Below are 6,564 nucleotides of genomic sequence, written 5' to 3' on the forward strand. Positions count from 1 at the left end.
TATATTTGGCAGCAGGTAGAGACAGCGGGTGGCACTATGGGTTAAACCACAGAGCCTAGGGCTTGCCAATCAGAAGGTTGGTGGTTCGAAGGTTGGTGGCTCTCGTTGCTCGGTCCCAGCTCCTGCCAACCTAGCAGTTTGAAAGCACGTCAAATTGCAAGTAGATAAATAGGTACCACTACAGCGGGAAGGTAAACAGTGTTTCTGTGCGCTGCTCTGGTTCGCCAGAAGTGGCTTTGTCATGCTGGCCACATGACCTGGAAGCTGTACACCGGCTCCCTCGCTAATAACGCGAGATGAGCGCCGGAACCCCAGAGTCGGTCACAACTGGACCTAATGGTCAGGGGTCCCTTTATCTTTACCTTTAAAGACCCTTTAATTGATCCAGGCCTTTACATTTTCCATCATCCATTCAGGGATGTGCTCAGACACCTGAAGTAAAGCCTGAATAAACCCCATGGCCCTGTAATCTTTGAAATGGGAGGAGGTGGGTTGCTGATTCAGAGACTTCCTGCATTGAAAGGAATGTAGCAAATTTCAGATTACTAATTCTCTGACTAGAAGGAAAGTGGAGGCGGGAGTGTGGAAGCCCAAATTTCAACCAGTTTGAAATTTCTCCCTTGAAAGTAATGAGCGAACAAAGGCCAGTTTCATTTTCCTGAATTTACTTAATCTGTTTCTGAGTGATTGCTTTTCAGAAACGGTGTCTTTGCAACTTTCCCAAGACTAACCCAAATGTTTGTGAAGCCAAAAGCTAGCAAAGAATGAAATCATTTCAGAAAGAGACTAAAAGATCCTCTGCAAAGCTTTAAGCATCAAATTATTATTTGCAATTTGCATAGATCTTCAATGCATGGCTGTTTTCAACCCTTTCTGCTCATGCTTATCACTTTATGATAAGCATTTTGTGAGTTATTGGCAGAATAAAATGGCTTTCATTGGCAGAACATCTGCATTTTTTGCCTACACACAGGAATGAAGCTTTAGAAACTCAGAGGCATTTCTCATTGATAAAGGAGATTCTTTGAAGCATGAAGGTACAGTTTTGTGAAGAAAGCCAAGCTCAATGTTTTGTTTGTCGAGTAGAAAAAAAAAACAGAAAAAGAAAGACAGTATGAAAAATTTAAATGGTTTTGGAATTATAGCAACATTATTAATCAATGATTGCCTAAGAATATGAGATCTTCCCTTTGGGGAAGGGTAAATGCTCTCAAAATGTTGTATTAGTCTTAGTTTTAAATCTAATGACACCTTAGGTATTGAAGCAAATACATTACCCACTGTCTGGGTAATAATGAAAGTTCCAATTCTTTATTCCAATCATCTCTTACAGTCTGCATATTGAACCTGTGTATTGTTAATTGATATCTATAAAAAGTAATTGCTGGCTTTTTATTTTTAAATGAGTTGTCCAATTGCTCCAATATCTCAGGTATCTCGGAAACTGAAAGGGCAGACAGCCCAAACACACTTGTTAGGAGATGTTGTAATTGAAGATATTGCCATTGGGCTGCATCTGATATTTTTGCCTTAAAATAGCAAAAGTATAAATTTCATCTTCCCCATCTATCAGTTGGTCCAATATCAATACACATGCTTCCACCCAATTTTTCCACATCACCATCTTTTTTTTGCAATTCTTAATGTGGGGTTTCCCCACAGAGTAAGTTTAGCATGTGAGAATGGATCAGATTTGTTTTTATTAGCCAATATATTCCATATTGTTTTAAGTGATTTAATTATTTCAAGAGTCCCTGAGATTTCGAATATTTCGATCCTATTATTGTCCAACCAACCAAAGGTGCTATGTACATATATTCTAGGGTTGCCCATATCAGAAAATTAGGGCCAACAATGGGATTCCAATATTTAGTACTTGGCAGTAGGTAAGCATAGTGATATAATTCCAAATTTGGGATTCCGAAACTGCCTTCTATGTGCAGAAAGAGTTAAACTTTTCAGCGGAGAATATTTTATTGAACTATATACCTACTGTATGGAAATTATCAACGGGACAACGGAAATGGATTTTCCGTGCTCTAATGGTGGCCAAGAGATTGATATTGAGGAATTGGAAAAATATAGATATGACATGATAACCTTCATTCAATGGAGAATGGTATGACATCACTGGCAAATTATGAATGGACTGCTTACAGGCACAGACTCTGTATGAATAAATACAATAACATTTGGGATGAGTTTGTACAAAATGTAGCAGGCTATTAACAATTACCTAAGCACAAGAACATGGGACGCGGGTGGCACTGTGGGTTAAACCACTGAGCCTACGGCTTGCCGATCAGAAGGTTGGTGGTTCCAATCCCCATGACGGGGTGAGCTCCCGTTGCTCGGTCCCAGCTCCTGCCAACCTAGCAGTTCGAAAGCACGTCAAAGTGCAAGTAGATAAATAGGTACTGCTCCGGCAGGAAGGTAAACGGCATTTCCATGCGCTGCTCTGGTTCGCCAGAAGCGGCTTTGTCATGCTGGCCACATGACCTGGAAGCTGTACGCCGGCTCCCTTGGCCAATAATGTGAGATGAGCACTGCAACCCCAGAGTCGGTCATGACTGGACCTAATGGTCAGGGGTCCCTTTACCTTTAAGCACAAGAACAGTCCTCAAGTTACTGAAGCTTTAGGTTACGTATTTTTGGGTTGCAGACCTCAGGAAACCCAGAAGTACCAGAATGGGTTACTTCCAGAAGTGCTAAATCACGCTTCACGCATGTGGAGAAGCACCAAATCGCACCGGCGCCGGCACTTCAGGATGTGAATGCTGCGGGTTGTGGACGTGCCTCCATCACAGATTACGTCCGCAACCCTAGGTTCCACTGTACAAGAATACAAGAATGTATGGGAATATCGTATATTGCTTCTTCTTATTTGCATATTTTCATTTTATATGTATCTTTGTTGTTGTTGTTTTTCTCCCTCTCACTTTTCCTTCTTTATTTCTGTATCACTTTACTTCTTTTAACTGAGATCACCTTCATAAAATATAAATATTAAATAAGAATACAAGATCTCTATATCTAAGATTCACTCCCTGTAATACCAACTGTCCTTAGGAGATGTATTCTGCATGCGGATCTGTAGAACTGTCAATGCAATATGTTGATTCTTTTATTCATGGTTTTCTTTGTGTGTTTGCTATATAAGAGCAACAGAAGATCTTTATTTCTTTATTTAAGAAGTAGAATGTCTTTCTGAATATCACATTATCAGTAGTGTGGGAGGAAAATGCCCTTGCACAATTCTGAGTTGAGCTCAGAAAGGGTTTGTTTTTCTGAACCACATTTGAAAATTCGGGCCCTGTTGTACTCCTAATGACTCCTGTTGTACTCCTAATGCAATTGCCCCCTGCTTCTTTGCGAGCCTCAAACCATCTCCGTAAACCCTTTTAGCCCACCCCGAACCTTCCTTACCTTCTCACTTTCCTGGAAATAGAAGTGATGAGGATGATCCCCCTTCAAGAGGTCTCCATTTATCATTTCCTTCCTGGCACCTTGAATGCTGCACTGGTGGATTCCCACCAGGAACCCTGGGATATCTGATTTTTCAGGTAGGGCTTGTCATGAAGTAGTCCTCTCTAGAGCTTTAATCCATCTCCTCAATGGTTGGTCCAGAAGATGCTCCTCCGGGGGGGGGGGGTGTTCCACCACCAGCGAAGCCACCAGGCATGCCTCCGGGCATCCCACCAGACTTAAAAACAACCCCCAAAACAGCTTTGGCAAAATAGCTTTGGCCAGTCCTGTCAAGGAGGGGGTCGCTTTCCTGAGTCTTCCCCCCAAGCTACTAATCAATCACACACAGGCACCAAACAGCTTATCAAGCTTTATCGGCTTCTTCTCTGGCACCAGCTACAAAACATCAAACAGCAAGTCTAATACACGGTAGGTTAACTCGAAGATTTATAGGGGCTGGAGAATGCTAGCAACCAGCCAGCTTCATCACATGCTCCCACTTTGGGGACTAATTGTGACCACCTGCATGAGGGGCCCCACCCAGCGATACTTGATGACAGGATCACTACTTTAAGTCTGGAATGGATTGATCCATTTTGCATTACTTTCTGTGGGAAAGCACACCTTGGTTTTGGAACGCTTTAATTTTGGAACGGACTTCTGGAATGGATTAAGTTTGAGAACCAAGGTACCACTGTAATATTAAAGATGCCTATTTTCATCAGAGAAATGTTGGAGGGTATGGACTGCTTGTCTAATGAAATGCTTACAATCATTATTTTGGCACAGATTTATGACCAGAAATTTCATAGCTTTGAGGGTCGCATCCACACCAGCCTCATCCTTTGCCTTTACTCTCGGTGGACTCCATTTATGTTCAATGGGACTAAGTATACAGATAGGGTCACAGCCTTAGTCATTGCCATAGCTGCCAAGTTATCCCTTTTTTTAAGGGAAATTCCCTTATGCTGAATAGGCTTCCTCGCGAGAAAAGGGAAAACTTGGCAGCTATGGTCATTGCTAAGTGAGCTGAACTGTATCCATTTTGTATAAATCCAGCCAAATGGACAGAATGACAGTAGCTGTGAAAAACAAGAGAGCACATTTGGAGAGGAAAAGCCCTGTAGTGCCTGGAATCACAAGAACCCATTTTTCATGGTTAATGCACAGTTCATCATCTTCTTCTCTACACAAGCAATGAAGTTTCCAGAAGCAGGAGAAATAAACAAACTTTATACCCAGAGATCCCTGACACTGTTATATTAACAAGTGCTCTTTGGGATGTGCTTTCTTGGAATTATTCTTTTTTATTGTTCTAAATAAGCGCAGCTGGAATCAATACAGTATCTCAAGCACTTTTAAAGCAGGACCGTATTGATGTCATTCTATTAAAATTTGCCAACTTGGCCTCTTCCAGCTGAAGCATAAGCCTTAATGGCTTAAAGCTGATGCTAAGAGTTCTAATTTATAATTGACTGATAGCTTTTGAAACCTGGTTTTTAAAATTTAAAAGCAGGCAAACAACACTCTGTTCTGTAAGGGCCAGAATTGTGTATAGTATACGTATATTTTAAAGGCTTGAGCCACAGCACATAACTTGCATTATGAGATGCTCAGAGATACTTGTTCCCCCCCCGTCTCACACATAATCTACTCTGGAAAGAGTCACTTGGCTTCTACTTTCTCCCCCACATGATATTTCCTACCTTAACTCTATCTTCCAGGTGTTCAATTCAATTTCACAATGACCGACTAACCTTGGCATTTTCCACCAGAATAGCCTTTGCACATTGGGCAACACAGGGCAGCCATTGCTTAAAGTTCCACTCTTTGAGTTTACCATCTTTGTGGGCACTGCCATTACTTTCAGATGGGATTCGACCACAGGCTGACAAATTCAGCTTGCACGGTTATAGCTAAATGGGAGGCCTTGCCTGACGTACCTGCTTCTTGAAAAGACTGGACTTCTTGTGATAAGAAAAGTGAGGTGGGAGATGCAGTAGAAAGGGTGAGATAACACTTGCTTTGACACAATGTTAACCACTATCAAGGTGCTGTCAGTGCCTCCCGGCTGGTTATCTGGGAAAGTATAAAAGACAAGGAAAAGTTTCTTACAGTCCTTTTGTATTTCAGTCTTTACAGAGAGAGGCTATAGAACCTAGCCTCTTGGATAATGGCGTTGTCCCGAGTGAATCTCCACCTCCCATCTCTCCCGCTTCCTCATTCGTCATTCTCATCGTCTCCTCTATGGGTGCTGCTACGTGTCCTCTGCCTTTGAGCTCTTTGCTCCCCTACTTTTAAGGCTCGCCGGGTTCTGGGAGATGGAGGATCTGGAATGCTAATGACAACGTGTTAGTCGGGTGTTGTTCCGGCTCTCCCATGATTTCCCAGCTTCCCCCCCTCATATGCCTCTGAACTGCTACCTCCCTCTGTTGTAAATCTATACTGTCTTCCTTCTCCCTGGGGTCAGGATGGGGAGGTGGTCTCCTCTGCCCAGTCCCTGTCAACCGCAGACAGATCAGAATGAACGGCCAATAAACAGACTGTCCAGAAATGCTTTGTTCCTCGCTTCTGCCCCTCACAAATGCCCTTAGTGCTTGCAACAGGCCAGGTCTCTGTGATGGAGAATATGTGAATGATACTGTGGTGTGCTGAGTGAGTATTTGTCTGGCCTCTGTGAAGGCAGATACTACTCATGAGGCTTCAGTCTGGGAGAAGGGGCCTTTACCTCATCTGAGGCCATTGACTGTAGCTGTGGTTGGATGATACTGTGGTGTCCTGGATGAAAGACATCCTAGGTGACCATTGTGAAGTCATCACTAACAATCTCCTTCGCCCTGAGGCTTCCTGATCTCTGGGATCACATCTTGGCCCATTCTAGGGGAGGCCTTCAATATACCTGGCATTCTATACCATGATATCACCACGGGGTGGTCCCAGTACTGGACCATTTCCAGCTGGCCCAGCATGGAGGAACCTGGGAGCCATGGATGGTACATTTCCTGGCAGGCCAATTCTCGTGTTACTTTTCGTACATGGAGTTTTTGCATCCAATGTATTATAAAGTAATATAAGAATGAACCTGCAACAGAACAACAT

This window comes from Zootoca vivipara, chromosome 9 (genome assembly GCF_965207765.1).
Source record: "Zootoca vivipara chromosome 9, rZooViv2.hap1.1, whole genome shotgun sequence".
Classification (NCBI taxonomy): Eukaryota; Metazoa; Chordata; class Lepidosauria; order Squamata; family Lacertidae; genus Zootoca; species Zootoca vivipara.